This window comes from Mercurialis annua, linkage group LG1-X (genome assembly GCF_937616625.2).
Source record: "Mercurialis annua linkage group LG1-X, ddMerAnnu1.2, whole genome shotgun sequence".
Taxonomy (NCBI): domain Eukaryota; kingdom Viridiplantae; phylum Streptophyta; class Magnoliopsida; order Malpighiales; family Euphorbiaceae; genus Mercurialis; species Mercurialis annua.
The window spans coordinates 15,018,879-15,040,498 of NC_065570.1; the positions used below are offsets into that span (position 1 = coordinate 15,018,879).

Consider the following 21,620-nt stretch of genomic DNA (forward strand, 5'->3'; position numbering starts at 1 on the left):
TGAAATTGAAGCACCAATGAATGGTTTGGATTTGCCAAGTCATCAATTCAAGTGAAAAATTCAAATTTTTTCAAAGCACAAATCTCAAAGAAACACAAGTTTCAAAAGAAACACAAGTCCCAAGAAATTTACCACACTTTAATTCAAAAGTTTTAAATAAAAAATTCAAATTTCCCACTATTTTTGATGGTTTCCCGAACGGGAAAATGGTTTTTCAAACGGGAAAACAAAATTTCTAATCAGGTTTATTTATGCTAAAATTTTCTCGTTCGTAATCTGATCGAACCCAGGCAAAATTGCCTTGGTTCTCGAACGGGAAAGCATTTTCCCGAACGGGAAATAGGCAAAATTGCCTGGGTACGAACGAGAATCCCATTCTTGTTCGAAAAAAACATAACCGAGAGCTTTTGGCTCTGAAAATTTCCCTTGGTCTCGAACGAGAATGTGATTCTCGAACGAGACCAAGAGGAAATTTGTGTTTCTCGTTCGAAACCTTTACTTTTTCGAACGAGAAACTAATACCTGAGAAATATTTAAGCTATTTTGCAAGGGTCTCGTTTGAAATTTAGGAATTTCGAACGAGACCAAGGCAAAATGGCTCAAATATCATTTGGAAACTCTTCTGAAACTTGCTAAACCCATTAAAATATCTGTACTATCAAAAACAAAAACTCACCCCAGAATTAAATGAAAACAAAATATAAAGAAACAAAATTAAAAATTAAAAATAAATAAGCAAAACAATAAAATAAAATAAAAACACGAACCTCTCGGGATTGCCTCCCGAGTGCGCTTTATTTTTGGTCAAAAGCTAGACTGCGGCCCGGAATTTATGGAGGAGTGGTGAACATGATTTGTTCCACCACTTGATCCGTCAAAGGTCCAAGATACGGTTTGCACCGTTGTCCATTTACTTTGAAGACCTCACCACTAGCATTCTCTAATTCCAAAGCTCCATGATTTGCCACACTTCGAATTTTGAAGGGACCGCTCCAACGAGACTTCAATTTCCCGGGAAATAATTTGAGGCGTGAGTTGTAGAGCAAGACAAAAGATCCTTCCGAAAAAGTTTTAGGAACGATGTGCGCGTCGTGCCATCGTTTCGTCTTTTCCTTGTAAAGTTTGGCGTTTTCGTAGGCATTTAACCGAAATTCGTCCAACTCATTGAGTTGAAGCATACGTTTCTCCCTCGCCGCTTTAAGGTCAAAATTGAGCTTTTTAATGGCCCAATATGCTCTATGTTCAAGTTCCACCGGAAGATGGCATGCTTTCCCAAAAACAATACGATATGGAGACATTCCGAGGGGCGTTTTAAAAGCCGTACGATATGCCCATAATGCATCATCTAGTTTTAGTGACCAATCTTTCCTTGTGTTATTAACCGTTTTCTCTAGAATTCTTTTTAGCTCACGGTTAGAAACTTCAACTTGCCCGCTTGTTTGAGGATGGTACGGAGTAGCGACCCGATGATAGACTTTATACTTCCGCATCAAGGCATCGAATTGCCTATTGCAAAAGTGAGATCCACCGTCGCTTATTATTGCTCTAGGAGTCCCGTATCGATTCATCAAACGTTTGAGAAAATCCAACACTACTTTGGCATCGTTAGTGGGTAATGCTTCTGCCTCTACCCATTTTGAAACGTAATCTACGCACACCAATATGTATTGTTTTCCAAACGACATAGGAAATGGACCCATGAAGTCTATTCCCCACACATCGAAAAGTTCCACCTCTTGAATGTTGGTAAGCGGCATCTCATCTCTCTTAGATATGTTCCCCACTCTTTGGCATCGATCGCAATGACTAACAAAGTCTTTTGCATCGCGAAATAGCGTAGGCCAAAAGAATCCGCACTCTAGCACACGAGCGGCGGTCCTTGATGTACCATAGTGACCCGCATAGTCCGACGAATGGCATTGACTAAGTATAGGCATCATCTCTTGTAGTGGGACACATCTCCTCAAAATCCCATCTCCACACACCTTGAAGAGGTACGGTTCCTCCCATAGAAACCGTTTAGCATCGCTCAAGAACTTCTTCCTTTGGTGGTAGGTCAAGTCCGGTGGCATTATTTCGGAAGATAGATAGTTTGCGATATCCGCATACCATGGCGTTTCTACTTCCGAAAGTACCATCAACATCTCATCCGGAAATGTTTCATTAATCTCTACGCCACTTATAATTGGTTCTGGAATTTCTAACTTTGACAAGTGGTCGGCGACGACGTTCTCCGTTCCTTTCTTGTCGCGAATTTCGATGTCAAACTCTTGCATAAGAAGCACCCATCGTATTAGTCTCGGTTTAGCATCTTACTTTGCAAAAAGGTATCGAAGGGCCGCATGGTCCGTATAGATGATAACCTTAGAGCAAAGTAAGTACGACCGAAATTTATCCAATGCGAACACCACCGCAAGCATCTCTTTTTCGGTGGTGGTGTAATTGAGTTGAGCACCCGCCAATGTTCGGCTTGCATAGTATATAACATGAAGCTTTTTCTCCTTCCGTTGCCCCAATATGCACCCAAGTGCTATATCGCTTGCATCACACATGAGTTCGAAAGGAAGAGTCCAATCGGGTGATGAGATAATTGGGGCCGAGATAAGGGCTTCCTTCAACCTAGAAGAAGCAACAAGGCAATCATTAGTAAATTCATAAGGAATATCTTTAACAAGCAAATTAGTTAAAGGACGAGCAATGGAAGAGAAATTTTTGATGAATCGTCGATAAAACCCGGCGTGCCCTAAGAAGGCACGAACTCCTTTTACGGTAGTTGGTGGTGGTAATTTCTCGATGATTTCCGTTTTTGCTCTATCTACTTCAATGCCGTCCTTGGAGATTTTATGTCCCAAGACAATTCCCTCCTCTACCATGAAATGGCACTTCTCCCAATTCAAGACTAGATTGGTCTCTTCACACCGGGCCAACACTCGTTCAAGATTATTTAAGCACATCTCAAATGAGTCCCCGAATACCGAAAAATCATCCATGAAGACCTCCATAATATCTTCAATCATATCGGCGAAGATGGAAGTCATACATCGTTGAAATGTTGCCGGTGCATTACAAAGACCAAACGGCATCCTCCGATAAGCAAACGTTCCATAAGGACATGTAAAAGTTGTTTTCTCTTGGTCATCCGGGAAGATAAGAATTTGATTGTACCCGGAATATCCATCGAGAAAACAATAATAAGCGTGGCCCGCTACCCGCTCCAACATTTGATCGATAAATGGTAATGGAAAATGGTCCTTCCTCGTCTCCGTATTCAACTTGCGGTAGTCAATACAAACACGTCATCCCGTTACCGTCCTAGTGGAAATTTGCTCACCCTTCTCATTCTCAATCACCGTCATCCCCCCTTTCTTTGGAACGCATTGAATGGGACTAACCCACGCACTATCGGATATGGGGTATATAATTCCGGCGTCGAGAAGTTTTACTATCTCTTTGTGCACGACCTCCTTCATATTTGGATTCAAACGCCGTTGTCTTTGAGCAGATGCTCTTGACTCATTTTCTAGGTGGATCTTGTGCATGACCACCGAGGGACTAATTCCTCGGATGTCCGAAATTTGCCAACCGATTGCCAATATATGTTGCTTCACCACTTTGACAACTCTTGCTTCTTGTGTTTCTGACAAGTTGTTTGAGATGATGATGGGAAGTGTCATGTTGTCACCCAAAAACGCATACCGTAAGTGAGATGGAAACGTTTTAAGCTCAACCTTTGGTGGAGAGATAGAAGAAGGTGGTGTCACGCTCTCTCTTCTAATCAAATTTTCGGCTTTCGGCTCATCTTCTTTGGAATATTCTTCCCCGGAAGTTTCTTGTGTCTCCTCGGAGTGGAATATGACTTTTGAAACCGGAAAAAGTTCTTCCACGATTCCATCAATCATATCCAGTTTCATGCATTCCACCTCCTCAAAAGTGTTGCGCATAATCCTTTTCATATCAAACTCTACTTTGTCATCATCGATACGCAAAGTGAGTTGTCCGGCGTTGTTGGCAATTTTACTCACCAACTTGTAATAGAGTGGACTATAAGTCCGGGTTGTCGAACCCACAGGGATGAGAGGTTTAATGAGAATGAAATATGATTTTGAACTCCAATTCGGATAGCAAACGAGTGATTGGTTTTTTGATTAACAACTACGGAATTTAAACTTAAGCAATCAACTATTCAACTATAAAAGCAAACAACAATCAACAACTAAATGATAAAAGGATTGAATACAATAAGATTAAAGTGTTTGAGGGTTGATACTAGCTAATTAACATTGCAACAAACGGAAATGAACATCATGGCATTCAACAAGAACCGAGTTGTTTCTAAAGCATTGTTCCCGCTCTCTCGAGCCTCAAAGAACAACAAAACCACCTATCGAGCAACCAATTAAAGCTTAACTCACTCTCGTGATACTAAACCTAATCAATTAAACAACAAGCAATGATTAATCCAACTCAACGGCTACCTAATCCCTAACCCGCTCTCACGGTGTTATGACTTAGACTTCTAATCACATATGACTATCTATTTAACCATCTCTCAATGCATTAAACAAACACTAATCATGCTTTAGGAGATCAATCTAAAACAAGCATTAAGAACAATGATTAAAACATGTTATTCAAGCCATACATACAAATCCATTCAAAGCAACATTTAAGAGTTCATAGCAACCCCCAAACATGGGGGTTTAACCAAACATGCTAAACATCACTAATAACTACTAAGCAAATGGAAATCATATTGAATAAATACTTACTTGGAAGAATTGAATCAACAATAAAGACTTGTATTAATAGATAACTCTTGTTCAACACAAATCATAAAGCTCCAACACCACAACAATGGTGGAAAAGATGGAGGCACAAAACCCTAAACTATTCTACTCCTAACTAAAAGAGACAACTACAAAGAGAACTAAATGATGTAAAATGTTGTCTATGAATTCTGTCCTTAATTTGGAGATAATGTTGTTTTTATAGTACTAGACAAAAGAGGAAATGAAAACATCAACTACAAGAGTGTTTGGCCCAAAGAAGCAATTAAAATCAAGCCTTGTTGCATTTGAAATCAGATTTTCCCCCTTTTGCAAGCCTAAGCTCGATTCGAGCTCCCTTGGTTAAGTGAGGAGCTCGATTCGAGCTTGTCATTCTGAAACTCAGTTTGATGGAGCTCGATTCGAGCTCCCTTAAGCTCTAAGTGAGCTCGATTCGAGCTTGTCTTTGCGGTTGGAGCTCCGATCTTCAAAATTTCATAACTTTGTGTAAAAATGTCCGATTGAGTCGGTTCTTGAACCGTTGGAAAGCTTAGGACGTCTACTTCAACTTTCATGAAGAACACAAATTCATTTGAAGCTTCTAACTGGTTCCAATTTTCCAATTAGTGCAGCGGGGTCGGCTTTTCAGACTTGTAAATGAGCTTTCGCATCTCTTTTGTCGACTTTTTTAACTTTTGCACCAAAATGCTTACGCAATGCTCCTAAGTACCTGAAATACTAAAACACGTAATAAGGCATTCAGAATACCATAAAACGGTGATAAAACATAATAAAAGCATGCGGAAACGACACTCTAAATAGGAGTAAAATACTCCTATCAAACCTCCTCACACAAACCCTTGCTTGTCCTCAAGCAAGAAATGAATCTTACTCGGGGACGCATGCTAGCTAATAACCTCAAACCCGCATATATGTCGCACACAATATTCCAACTAATGAATAACCTAATGAATGATTCCCGACCTAACAACTAAGGGTGATGCAAACAAGTGAGAAATTCAATGTCAATGACATAAGTTGATATTATCAAGATTACAATCACGGAAAGATGTTTATCAACCCATTCAACAATACAACTCGCTATCTTATACGGGACGTGTATACAAATCGGATTCAAGATACGTTGGGCACAACATGACATAAATGTTCTACTTCGAGCAATGGCGTATACCTCACTAGATTTCACTCGCTCAAGATAACAAAGGGTGTACAAAGAACACATGCAATAGTCACCATAGGCTTGCTCAAATTCCGGACTCCACTACTTAGTTCGGTTTCCGGCAATTATCAAATGGACTTTTAAGGGTTGTAACGGGGCTAAGGGTTATGGGTTGGTAAAAAGATAGATTTGGCTAAAACCTTGACTTGAATAACAAATACACTCTTTTTTACTTGGTCTAGCTTGGAAATTTACATACAAGTGAACTTTTTAACAAATGAGAGCTTTTTTCATGCCTTTATTTATTCTTTTTCCTTCTTTTCTTTTCTTCAATTTTTCTCTTTTTCTTTTGTTTTCTTTTTCTTGTTTTTCTTTTCTAAGGCATTTCTTCTTGTAAGCTTAAGTTCACAACTCCATTGATTCATCAAGCTAGAGTTTTCATCTATTTTTATGTGAGTTAATCAAGTCAAATTTTGGGATTTTTAAGAGGTAAATTTTAAAAAGGTTGATTTGTGTGAAAATTGTGGTTTAAAACAAAAACTTTGGTGAAGGCTCAAATTGTATTATCTAAAGGTAAAAGGGTAGGCTTTTTGAGTGGGTTGAAGAAGTGTGTAATCCTAATTGCCATTATCACCTAATTGCCAAAAAAAACTCAACAATGCAATCTTGCCCGGACATAGGAGCAAATTCTAGGACTAAAACATGCAAAACACAACAAAAAATATAGGCTCGAAAATTCAAGAATTAGGTGTGTTTTTACCAATGCTAGAACTACAACAATCATGCCACGTATGCCCAATTTCCTAGGATTCAACAATTTTACTACATACACACCATATTTCCGCATCAAGCTCATTGATCATGCATTTAGGGTCAAAAGTTGCTAACAAGTGACTTCACCCTAATCTTATCAACCTATGTCATATAATTGGCATTTCACTAAGCAAGCATCAACAACAATTGTTAAAACAAGAAGCACCATTCAACTATTCATTAATTAGAACATGACATTTGATATAATGCAAGTACTTGATCAACTTAGTTAACATGCTACAAAATTAAGCTAAGGGGTATGCTCAAGATTTGACCAAAATTCTCCTAAGAAAACATCAAAAGCACACAAACAAACTACAAATAAACAAAGGAAAACAACATTAAAAACAAACAATCCTACGCAACTACATTCAATTTTCCAACCCTCCTCACACATTTCGATGCAATGTCCTCAATGCTAAGAATTAAACATATATGAAAATTGTATGAGTTTGGGTTAGAGAATCAAATCTTTTTCAATCAACGCAAAATAACCTAAATGAAACACTAAAAATAAATAACAAAAGATAAATGACATGAAAAGAAATCAAACCTCTCGGGATTGCCTCCCGAGTGCGCTTTAGTTGGAGTCCAAAGCTAGACTCTTCGCGTAAGGTTGTTAAAAATACAACCTAACATGTGGAAGTCGTCTTGGTAGCATCTTCTCCCTTTTTTTTCGTGTTGGCTCTTTCAAATAAAGCTCGTGTGATATGAAGTATGCTTGTACTCTAAAATAATGAACATGAGGAGTATGGAGCATCTTCATATACTTGGTATTATTTCCGTCATACTCGGAATCAAACCCCTCTAAGAATGGATCTTTATAATCAAAGGATTTGTTGAATTCCTCGTAGAGTACCGTAATACCAAATTTCTCCCCACTTTCATCAATTAAGCTCTTGGGACAAGTAAGTGGCTTGGAAATTGGAGCTTCAAGTTCAACATCCTCACACTTTTCTCTTTCGATCTCTATGTGAACCATTGTGTGAGGATGTTCTACTAAAGCACCATCATCTTTCAAATCTATGGCCATAACGTGTTGTGTTGGAGTAGCTTCAATTGCGGCTAGTAATCCTTCTTGGTTTGTCTCTTGCAAATCACTAGCTAACCGAGCAACTTGTATCTCTAGGTTATGAAGATGTGTAGATTGAATTTCATGATGTACCTCCATTCTATCTAACAACTCCATGATCTTGTCGATTTTGCTAGATTCATCAAACATTTCATCTTGTTGAAAACCATGTGATTGTTGTGGTTCATTGCCAAAATTGGAATTGAGGTCCCATTGGTTTTGAAATGGGTGATAGCTTGAATCGAAATTCAAGTTTTCATTGAAGCTCTCCCAATTGTTGCTCAAACCATAGTTCGGAGGGTTGTGCCACCCCGGATCATACATGTCGGAATAAGGGTCACTATCTTGCCATTGATCACCCACATAATTGACATGGTCATTCCAATTATAGAGTGTAGGACACTCGGCTCCGGTATGACTAAAATTCCCACAAATATCACAATCGTACTTAATGTTTTGATACGGCAAATAACTTTGATTCCAAGCCATTACTCCTTTCCGACCATAATTTCCATCAAAAAAGAATATTTGATGGTAAACCAATGAAGTCCAAGATTTTCTACGCAACCACAAACAAGAACACCAAGCGTAATTCACGAAAACACAAACTAACAAAAAGAAAAGTAAAACAGAAAATAAGGCTAACTCGACCGAATTTCAAAATACTTTCAATCAATTAAACGCAACCTCATCCCCGGCAACGGCGCCAAAACTTGTTGGCAATTTTACTCACCAACTTGTAATAGAGTGGACTATAAGTCCGGGTTGTCGAACCCACAGGGATGAGAGGTTTAATGAGAATGAAATATGATTTTGAACTCCAATTCGGATAGCAAACGAGTGATTGGTTTTTTGATTAACAACTACGGAATTTAAACTTAAGCAATCAACTATTCAACTATAAAAGCAAACAACAATCAACAACTAAATGATAAAAGGATTGAATACAATAAGATTAAAGTGTTTGAGGGTTGATACTAGCTAATTAACATTGCAACAAACGGAAATGAACATCATGGCATTCAACAAGAACCGAGTTGTTTCTAAAGCATTGTTCCCGCTCTCTCGAGCCTCAAAGAACAACAAAACCACCTATCGAGCAACCAATTAAAGCTTAACTCACTCTCGTGATACTAAACCTAATCAATTAAACAACAAGCAATGATTAATCCAACTCAACGGCTACCTAATCCCTAACCCGCTCTCACGGTGTTATGACTTAGACTTCTAATCACATATGACTATCTATTTAACCATCTCTCAATGCATTAAACAAACACTAATCATGCTTTAGGAGATCAATCTAAAACAAGCATTAAGAACAATGATTAAAACATGTTATTCAAGCCATACATACAAATCCATTCAAAGCAACATTTAAGAGTTCATAGCAACCCCCAAACATGGGGGTTTAACCAAACATGCTAAACATCACTAATAACTACTAAGAAAATGGAAATCATATTGAATAAATACTTACTTGGAAGAATTGAATCAACAATAAAGACTTGTATTAATAGATAACTCTTGTTCAACACAAATCATAAAGCTCCAACACCACAACAATGGTGGAAAAGATGGAGGCACAAAACCCTAAACTATTCTACTCCTAACTAAAAGAGACAACTACAAAGAGAACTAAATGATGTAAAATGTTGTCTATGAATTCTGTCCTTAATTTGGAGATAATGTTGTTTTTATAGTACTAGACAAAAGAGGAAATGAAAACATCAACTACAAGAGTGTTTGGCCCAAAGAAGCAATTAAAATCAAGCCTTGTTGCATTTGAAATCAGATTTTCCCCCTTTTGCAAGCCTAAGCTCGATTCGAGCTCCCTTGGTTAAGTGAGGAGCTCGATTCGAGCTTGTCATTCTGAAACTCAGTTTGATGGAGCTCGATTCGAGCTCCCTTAAGCTCTAAGTGAGCTCGATTCGAGCTTGTCTTTGCGGTTGGAGCTCCGATCTTCAAAATTTCATAACTTTGTGTAAAAATGTCCGATTGAGTCGGTTCTTGAACCGTTGGAAAGCTTAGGACGTCTACTTCAACTTTCATGAAGAACACAAATTCATTTGAAGCTTCTAACTGGTTCCAATTTTCCAATTAGTGCAGCGGGGTCGGCTTTTCAGACTTGTAAATGAGCTTTCGCATCTCTTTTGTCGACTTTTCCAACTTTTGCACCAAAATGCTTACGCAATGCTCCTAAGTACCTGAAATACTAAAACACGTAATAAGGCATTCAGAATACCATAAAACGGTGATAAAACATAATAAAAGCATGCGGAAACGACACTCTAAATAGGAGTAAAATACTCCTATCAGGCGTGCACATCTATCAATGCCCTCCCCGTGTTCATGAAAGGACGCCCAAGAATCATAGGGCATGTTTTATCCGCCGCATAGTCAAGTACGACAAAATCCACCGGAAAGATGAATTTGTCTACTTTGACTAGAACATCTTCTACCACTCCGTATGGCTTTTTTAGGGAGTGGTCCGCCAATTGAACCATCATTGATGTTTGCTTCAAAGTTTGATCACCAAAAATATCCCAGAAAAGAAACAAAGGCATTAGATTGATACTTGCCCCTAAATCACATAGACAATTAATTGAATTTAAATCGCCTATTTTGCATGGAATTGTAAAACTCCCTGGGTCCTTAAGCTTGGTGGGCAAGTCACTAAGGATGAGTGAGCTACAATTTTCCGTTAGGGAAATTGTGCCTTTGTCGTCCCAACTCCTTTTCTTCGTTATGATTTCTTTGAGGAACTTCGCGTATTGAGGCATCTCACGCAAAGCATCCGCAAAGCTTATATTGATTTGGAGTTTCTTAAAAATTTCTAGAAATTTATGGAATTTTTGGTTATCCAGCGTCTTCTTCAATCGTCCCGGAAAAGGGACCTTCGGCACAAATGGAGGAGGAGGTGGCGGTTTAACATATGGAAGTTCGGTTACTTCCTCCTTATTTGTTCCTGTTGTTAGATCGATCGCTTTCTCTTTACTTGCATGTGGATCATCAAGTTCTTTCCCGCTTCGGAGTTCAATAGCTTTGACTTGCTCTCTTGGATTTGATTCCGTTGTAGACGGTAAACCCCCTTGAGCTCTATTTTGAAGCGAGATGGCAAGTTGAGAAATTTGAGTCTCGAGATGGTGATTGACGGAAGCTTGGTTCTTAAAACCGGTTCTAACTTCCTCAATAAGCTTGTCAATTTTGCTCCCCTCATCCGTATTCCGATTTTGAAAACCGGGTGGGTGTTGTGGTCGGTAGTTGTTGAAGTTGCCTTGGTTTTGTGGACCACGGTTTCCTCCTTGAAAATTTGCTCCTCCCATATTTGGGTTGGCATTGGCTTGACCCGAATTTTCCCTCCACGAAAAGTTAGGATGATTCCTCCACCCAGGATTATAGGTGTTGGAATATGGGTCATTGCCTTGCCTTTGCCCATTGATATAGTTGACTTGCTCATTTGAGTTTTGATGTAGGACGGGGCAATCCATTCCCGAATGATCGTGCCCATCACAAGTCTCGCAACCCATTTGAACTACCGCAAGTTGAGCATTCCTTTGATTGGCTTGTTGTTTGTACATCTCGAGTTGTGCTAGAAGTGTCGCATTCTTCGCTTTCATTGCTTCAAATTCTTGGGTTTGCTCGAGGGTCATTATTCCCTTTTGAGGTGGTTGCCTCAACCGCTCGGTTGACTAAGAACAACTATTTGTAGCGAGTTCCTCTAGCAAGTTATTGGCCTCATCATAAGTTTTCTTCATAAGTGATCCTCCCGATGCCGCATCAATCGTTGCCCGTGTACCCTCATTGGTACCATTATAGAAAATAGAGACAAGATGCTCCCTCCCTAAATGATGATGCGGACAATTTCTTTGAAGCTCTTTGAAGCGTTCCCAAGCTTGGTATAGAGATTCACCATGTAATTGGAGAAATCTATAATTTCCTTGGTCATTCTCGCGGTCTTACCCATAGAGAAATACTTATTGAGAAAAGCTTGTGCCAATTGCTTCCATGTTGTGATTGAGGTGCTTGGAAGTGATTGAATCCAATTTCTTGCCTTATCCCTCAAAGAGAAAGGGAAAAGTCGAAGTTTGATTTGGTCCTCCGTCACATTATGGATTTTGAATGTGTTGCACACCTCCGTGAACATTGAAAGATGAGCGTTTGGATCCTCGCGTTCCAATCCATAAAATTGGCAACGACTTTCTAGTAGTTGAATCGTTCCCGGCTTGATTTCAAAATTGTTAGCAAGGATTGGAGGTGCAAAACATCCATAGTTGGCGTTGTCCACGTTGGGTAAGAAGAATTCACCCAAGGTACGTCTTTCGGGAAGAGGGACAACCCTCGCGTTTGGCCTATTAAGAGCTAGGCCATCATGTGGTGGTGGTGGTGGAACAATCCCCTCATGATTCAACGGAGGGTTACGGTCGTCCTCCATTGTTTTGGATTTCCGCGCTGTTTTTCGGATACTTCTTTCGAAGGATGTCAAATCTGACTGAAACGGTTCTAGCGGTTTTTTGGCACATCGTGTATTAGGCATACACTAACCAAAATTCCTGCGCAAACACAAACAAGAAAACCAACGTAAAATCCAAGAATCACAAAGTATAACAATAACTAACTCAATCTAAGAATAAGATACTTTTAATTAATTTAATCGCAATTGCTCCCCGGCAACGGCGCCAAAAACTTGTTGGCAAATAATCGCAAGTGCTCCCCGGCAACGGCGCCAAAAACTTGTTGGCAAATAATCGCAAGTGTACGATATCGCGCAAGTAATATAACTTGGAAGACCAAGTATCGATCCCACAAGGAACAATGAATTAAACAACTAAGTTCTAATATTCTTTAATTGGCTAGTAGAAAAATAAATGGATTTATGTAATATAAATAAAATCTAACTTAATTCAACTTCAAGTAATTAAACTAAAAATCTGAACTTAAACAAATAAATTGAGGTTTAAACAATAATGATAAAAAGCTCAAGGATTGATAATTCCAAATAAACTAGTAAAAGAATGGATCAAAACTTATCTAGTGATTTTATTATGAATCGAGCTATTCTAATGCACCGAATCCCGCTCTCTCAAGCCTCAAAGATTCAAATAAAATCACAACCTAATTAGCTAATCAATTATTAACTTGCTCTCACAATATTAAAACTGAATTAAGAAACTAAATTGTAATTATGAAGCAAACTCAACGACTACCTAAATTCCAACCCGCTCTCACGGCGTTTTCCTTTAAGTTTTTAATTACCTATGTCTATTTAATTAACAATCTCTCAATTAGTTAATTAAACACAAAATCATGAACTAAGTGATCAAATTAATTCAAGCATTAATCTTAGTAATTAAAACACAATTTTACTCACGTAATAAATCCTAATCCAATTCTAAAACTAATCTAAGTGTTCATATCAATCCCCGAACAAAGGATTTAGTTACACATGCTTAAACTTAAATTAAACAAAGAAGAAGATGAAGAATTAAACATAATTAGAACAATAAATACCGGAGTTGTCAATTTCGGAAGAATCGTCTAGATTAAACTTGAAATCTTCACAATCGTTCTTTTCAGAAACTAATAATAAACTACTTATAAACTGCTGAGAAACAGAAGCTAAAACGCTATTTTAAGAGAATGAAAATAAAACTAATGTATTCTATATCTTAAAACTAGTCTATTACAAAGTCTTTATATAGAGGAGGAAGCTCTGGAATCTTCTAAGTCGATTGACGAATCGAATTTGAAATAGGAGTTTCGGTTGGAGTCGTAAAAGGAGATTAAGTCCAAGTCCAATTCTGAGTAGGCAAATTTCAACTCTTTCTCGTTCGTACCTCTCTTTCCCGTTCGAGACATGCCTGAATTCTTCATGGTTCTCGTACGTACCTTGGCTTCTCGTTCGAAAAAGCTTTAACCGAGAGAAAATTCTCGTTTGCCCATCATGTGTTTCGAACGTATCTTCATCTTTTCACTTGGGTCTCGTTCGAGAATGGCTTTCTCGTTCGAGACTCAAGCCATTTCTTCATGGTTCCCGTTCGAGAATAGTGTTTTTCGAACGGGAACAGCTCTTTACTGCACAAGTTTCGTTCGAGACTTCATAATCCTTTCCTTTACGACGTTAATTCCTTCGTCCGCAAGCTACGCTTTTACTCCAACGCTTAATCCACCATAAATTAGCTTTAAATACTCGATTTTCACCTTATTTCCACTGAAACATTAACAAACACCATCAAACATAAAAATGCCAAATAATGTATAAAATTATTACTAAACGTGATAAAAACCGAGTAAAATCGACCCTAATTATAGGAGTAAAATACTCCTATCACATTTACAAGGCGGAATCGAAAAGGCGATGAAACGATCTAAAAATTAAGCCAAGATTTAACTACAACCTCTGGAACACGATTTGCACGAAGAATGACAGTAACAACTTAATAACATGAACGGCAGAAACAATCCAAAGAATGGCAACAAGTTACATTAGAAACGACGAAACGAAACGGAAATGAACGGAGTAATCTTTACATACCTTTATCGATTCCAATACGTGAGATTCAAAGAGATCGTTGAGTCGATGCGAACCGTCAAAGAACAAACGAATTTAAGCCTAACAATGAGATGCGAAATCAAGAACCGTATTTGACGATAATGCGTCGAATGAACGAAACTAATACGATATTTACCGAGCTTGAATCGAATGGATCTTGGATAGAGTTTAATGAAGTTTCAAATTTGTTTAAGGGAGTGTGGCTGATAGGTTTTGATTCAAAACGAGAGAAATTTCTTTTTAGGTTAAGAAAAGGAAGAAACGTGATGCAGAAGATGTTTATATAGTGGAGGAATGAAAAGAAATGTTACTGCTATAAGTTTATGTTTCAAAAGGAAAACAAATGGGCCTTTTAATAAATCATGGCCATAAACAATAGGGCTTTTTACTCAGATAACCAACAATCATATTTGATTTACTTTTATACCAACACATGTTTGACAATTTAAAACTACCATGCAAGGGAGAAATTATTACTTTTATACCATCCATATAAATAGAACTCTAATAACACAAATCTTCATAATCACAATTATTCTCTCTCCTCAGATTTCTCTTTCCTTTTTCTTTCAATTCACCTTTCACACAAATCTCAGATTTGTTCTTCGCATCAGTCTGCCTCCGCCGTTCCGCCTTCGTCCTGCTGCCATCTTTCTTTTATCGTTTTGATTTCAGATCTGAAATTTTTAGTTCTTTTTTTTCATTTTTCAGATCTGTAATTTATATATGTTTTACTGTTGTTTTCACCATTAAACATGTGTAAAGATTATCTTTAAAGAATCTAATACTCATTTCATGTAATGTAGAATAATTTTGTTATTTTATGGAATAAAATTCTGTTATATCTGCATTTTTCTTGTGTTTCTGCGTTTTTTTATTCTGCATAACGATTTATTGATGATGATTGATTGCTGAATTATTATAATGTTACAGTGTTGTTGATTTTATGTTGACTTTATGTTGATATCAACTGATTTTTTTTTATTTTTAAATTGACAAATAAGATAATATTGTCTGTGAAATAAAATAAAAAAATTAAAATAAATTAAATTGAGACGAGATAATGATATGCTAGCATCGGAGAAGAAGACATATAATGATATTGAATTATTGTAATGTTACAGTGTTGATATGGTGTTGATTTTCGGTTGATATTTTGTTGATTTTAACATCGGTGAAGAAGACAATAATGATGTTAAATTATTGTAATGTTACATTGTTGATCTTATGTTGATATAGTGTTGACATGGTGTTGATTTTGGTATTTGTGAAAAATATAAATACTGATTTTGAATTATTATAATATTATAAATTTGAATTTATGTTGATTTAGTGTTGGTATTTTAGATAGAAAAATGATGCATTAATCTTTGGTTAATTTAATGTTGATTTTATATTGATATATATAAAAAAATTAAATATATGATAAATAATAAATTCAAATAAACATCTATTCCGCAATCATTCAAACAAACATGTGCACTACACATTCCATCCTGCTGCTTTTCAAATAAACATATATCCCGCAAACTTACAGGAGGTATTTATTTCACAGACAATATTATCTTATTTGTCAATGTTAAAATAAAAAAAATCAGTTGATATCAACATAATATCAACATAAAGTCAACATGAAATCAACAACACTGTAACATTACAATAATTCAGCAATCAATCATCATCAACAAAACGTTATGCAGAATAAAAAAAAACACAGAAATACAACAAAACACCAAAAAATACAGAAATAACAGAATTTTATTACATAAAATCACAAAATTATTCTACATAACATGAAATAAGTATTAGATTCTTTAAAGATACTTTTTATACATGTTTAATGGTGAATAAACATTAAAAGATAAACAGATTACAGATCTGAAAATGAAAAAAAAATGAAAAAAAATTCAGATCTAAAATAAAAAAGATAAAAGAAAGACGGCGCGGCGAGACAAAGATGGAACGACGGAGGCGGAATGGCGGAAGCGAAGGAATAAGAACGTGGAGAAACTGAAAAAGAACGCTTGTTATAAGTGAAAAAAACAAAATAATGAAGAAGAAAACTTACACAGATGAGATAATGGAAGCAAATGAGTAAGAACGCGGAGCACCAGTGCTTTGAATCGCGAAGATCGTGGAGGAATAGAGCTGGACTCGCGGAGAAGAAGAAGAAACCACCAAAATCAAAGAGGAAAAGAAAAAAACGGTAACAAAGTAATAATTCAAAGCAATTAGGTTAGAATTCTGATTTTGAACGGTATGAAAAGTAAACTTTAGATTGGACCGGTATAAAAGTAAACCTGGGACAAATTTAGGTATATTGGGTAATAAGCCCTAAACAATATTAGTGATGGGCTTTTCACGTGGACTTGCATGAGTTTCATGTAATGGTAATATACTCTTATTTTCCTTTTCTTTCTTTTAAAATTTTAATAATACAAACCAACCACGAACAGAATCAACGAACGACTAAAATAAAATTTAATAAAAATATATAATAATAATAGTAAATTATTTAAAATGTGACGGAATGCAAAAAAATTAAAATTAAAATTTAAAAAGAAAATAATTCAAAAATACGGGATATTACACGATCCAAGTCTAATCCAACCTAACATCCAACCAAAGTAAATCAATTTGTTTAAACTCTGGAAACACTTTAATAGACCAAAGTCTCAATTTAGAAAACAAGATAACTCAAATTCAATCTTTAAAACTCAAGAAAAAGCATCATACTTACAAGTGTTCGGTAAAAGTTCTCATAAGAGCAAACACAACCAAACAAGCCATAAATCAATTGACAACAGCCCTTGCATAATTATAAATATAAATTAACAACACATGCCATAGCCAAACAATTATAAACAATTAACATGGTTTTCACCAACACCAAGCCAATTATACATTCGTAATAAAGAATTCAAATGAGCCTAAACATGCATCTCTTAAAACCAAAAACCTAAGATCAGATAATAAACACGTCATGGTTCATAATATGTGAAAACCTGATATCTTAAGCCATTACAGAACATCGGATCCGAAAACAACACCTTTTTGCGTAAAACTAACTATTTTGCAAAAATAAGCCACACATACTATTCCAACTCCCAAATTCATATCACATATAACATGTAAAACAACTTAAGATTAGATCCTAAATCAAGGCAAAACACTCAAATGATCAAATTGGAAATTTTGCCGAAAATTGCCAAAACTAGCCATACAATTCAAATTCAACAATCGCTAAACTAAAGTATGTTACTGTTGATCTAAAAATATTAAAACATCATATAGAAAATATTAGATTAGTAAGTATAACATTTGAAAACCATTTTACAACCGATGCGTTCAATTTTCTTAAATTCGTCAATTTCGCAAATCATAGAGATATCAAAAACCAATTCAATTTAAATTCTCATTTTAAAGCAAAAACTCTTCAAATCAGTAGTTATAGATGTATAAAATCGCTAAAAGAATCAATTCACAACAACCCTAAGATAGTGATTTCTACGCTCAAATCATAATATATGAATCACAAAATGAAAGGAGTGTAGAGCTTACCCAAGAATGATGTATGAGATGATAAGAAGTGAAAATAACCAATAAGAATAGGCCTGGACAAAAACCAATTTGAATAACCAAGCACTTGCCAAAAACGCGAACGTAAAAATTGCATAGATCTTGCGAATGGAATATAAAATCGCGTTCTAATCGAATGGTATCACACCCGGACTAGTTAGAATGAACAAATATAGAGTTTTCAGTGTATCAAATCGTTTTTAGGGTTTAGGAGTCGAAAGGAGGCGGATTATGTCGAGTTAAAGGTCCATTTATAGACTCCCAAAACTGACAGCGTGGTTTCGCGCCCACGAACTCAAAAACCAATCCGAACCAATCCGAAATTAAGTAAAAAAAATAACAAAACAAATACGGTGTATTACATTCTCCTCAACTTAAAACAAAATAGTCATCGATTTTAACACAAACATATCAAGCATAAAAAAATATAGAACGCACATAAGGATCATAAAAACACATAAACATAAAACCTAACGTATCTCAAGGAAAGACATAGAGCAATCCGCATAATGATTTTTATCTCCAAAGTGCACTCCTCAACCAAGTGACCAACCCAACTGGAACCAAAGGAATACCTTAAAATTCCAACTAATAAAGATCATGCATCCCTTCCCACTTACTTAACAACTCAATACCATGTATCCCATATCAAATCATTTAAACAAATCTGTCATAGCTAACGAACGATCTAGTCTAATATATCAACTAGATATGACTCTCCATAAGACCAACAAACTTAACGAATCAAGAATCACAAGATCACAGAACAGCACTCTAAGAGTACACCAATTAACTCATGATAACAAAAGTTCCAAATTGTTAAACAACAAAATCATCCAGAAAGATTCTTCCAATCCTTCAAAAGTGTAAAGACTGTAACTACCTATAGTAATTAAACTTTGACCACATCCCACTTATATTACACAAACTTAATATCATGTGCACACACAAGAGGTTCAACAACCAATCAAAATGATATTTAAACATTTCACAATAATATCATCAATCAATAAAATCGACCAACCAACCCTTACTGGCGAAACCTATTAACCGCAATCCTCGAACCTCGAATGAGCTAACTCATATATCTTAACCAAACTCAAATTCTCAAAATAATTCCATCAATTACTATAACTTCGTACCCAACAAGAAATTACTTAGATCAAATTAACCACTAACCGGGTCATTGGTTATGCTCAAAGCCAAACTTATAGGAAAATATTATTTTTTTCAAAACACAAAACATTTTATATTAATATTTTCCACTTCTTTTTAAAAGACTCTAACAACTCATACCTTATTTTATATTCAAAACTAAAATGCTTTTACTGTTGCAAGAAAAAAAACTACAGTTTGTAAACACATTAAAATTTTAAAAATATTCATATTTTGAATTTCTTGGTTACACCTTACATTTAAATAAATCTGCAAATCTATGAAATCGTTCAATTTGCAAAAAAATAATAATATTCTCTTTAAATCAAACTTGCTAAAAAATTTATTCTGTTTACAAAATGGAAAAAAATATTTATAATGAAAATCACCTCGTTCACACAACTTTACAAGAGTAAACCAAAACATTTGAACAAAATCAAATATTTATAAACAAACTTCTTTTAAAATCACAATGTAAACACACACGTAAAATATAACAAAATCTCTTAATCAAACAATCCTTAAAACATAAATCGGAAGATAATACATAAACTTCTCAATCCGACCTCAAAATTCTATCACACTTATAACAAAAAAAACTCGAGTGCAACTTTATATCCAATCCTAATTCCAATGAAACAAAGTTATTCAAATAACATAAAATTGATCATTGCAACACAATCGTCCCAATTCACCACTGTCATCACAGAGTATTTGTCTAGCTATCTTTTGGTAAAAATTTCAAAACCATTTGCAATTATAAATAAATTTATCACAATGTGACTCGCGAGTTCGTTTCAAAATATCTTTTATAAAAACACTTTATCAATAAAATCCCTTTTTACATAATTGTGTGCCAAGGTGATGAAATCTCTCATCCCCAAAGAGTTGTATAACTCTAATTTTTTCAATGAACATGGTGAATGTACTATTATGCATGGGCTAATTATTTATTTATTTTTTATTTAGTGATACTGAGTGATCAATACAATTCCCTATTCGTGACATAAGAAAATGCATGTTCGTGATATGTCTGGGCACAATTACGTGATAAAAATATTTCAAATACTTTAACAAATTTTCACCTGAGATCAGTTCGTTGATAAAACATTTGCTAGACATTACCCTCTGTTATCCGCACTTGATAGCCTTAAAATATTTCTCAAACTCCATACTTGCAATCCACTAAATCATACAATACTATCATAATAGTTCAAACCGATAACTCCACTTTAAATTCTCATATGCAAAAGTAATATTCATTTAAACTTCAATCAAATTGAAACTTAACTTAAAGAGAAACGACACATAACATTTATATCTACGAATCTCACCTTATGTTCCAGCATCGCGCCGTTGAACATGACGTGAGAACCAATATATTAGTACATCGATCTATCTTCTCGGGTTAGAATTTCAATACCCTTATCAAGGATAACGAGAAATCACTAACTGATCCTGATAGTTATTTTCCTCATCTTTATCGATATCACTTCCCAAATGATCTCGATCCACAAATCGATACATTAAACCAGACATTACCCACATAAAACAATAAAATAAAACACAGGGGCTATGTAAAGGTTCGACTCAAAGATCAATACCAATCATCAAGGTTAAGCCAAAGCAACGCTTGCTAACAACGACCTCATGTTCTATCCTCAAAACAAGGCAAGATAAAACGAATAACACAACAAAACTTAACCAATATACGAGTCATACTAACAAGAAACAAGAGCAACAAGTTATGATTTCTACCTAACCATAAATCACTCAAGCATGTCTTAACCCGCATTTAACCCAAACATCTTTCCATATAACAAATCATAAACATCGAAAGCAACTAACATGCTATCAAAAGCAACGAGCATGGAACGTCCTATTTGACCATTATATATCTACCGACATGGCGTACAAAACCATATAACCTAATGATATCTCAAATCTCAAAATAAAATATGTTATAGCACATTCATAATCGTTGTAATAAAATCAACGTTTGGTATGACATCGATCAAAAGGTACACATCAAATACTCTTTTCAACATAAATCAGTTCGCAATAATTTTCAAGTTCTAGCCGAGCTCAACGGTTTTAAAATTACTTTTTCGGAAGCTTTCTATATATACAATAACGGTTATATTTTTAAAAATATCCAAATCCATAAAATCATCGAGTTATCCAAAATTTTACAATTTCCAAACTCAACTCCCAATTTTGAGTGACCAAGTCACACCCACAATAACTATTAATAAAACGTATTCAAAAAAATTATAAATCCGAAAAAGATATAGTTAAGTAAAATCTCAGTCCTTCAAAATAGGAGTTCAGAATAATCCAAACATAAAACATCAACTCAAATATCCAAGTGAGAAGAACGTAACCGCAAACAACCATTCCATAGACATGCACTCCAGCCAAATGTAACATACCAAAATATATGACCAACGACACCTCAAAGGTCGACATACCACAACATGGTAAAAAATTAACAATAGAAAT

General features: G+C 35.6%; 1 non-coding gene across 1 annotated transcript; it reads left to right on the forward strand.

Annotated features, from left to right (window-relative positions):
* Positions 1-11,677: 11,677 nt before the first annotated feature.
* On the forward strand, positions 11,678-11,783 carry LOC126666449 (small nucleolar RNA R71). Its single transcript, XR_007637947.1, has one exon. It is a non-coding gene; the product is annotated as a small nucleolar RNA R71 (small nucleolar RNA).
* The last annotated feature ends 9,837 nt before the right edge of the window (positions 11,784-21,620 follow it).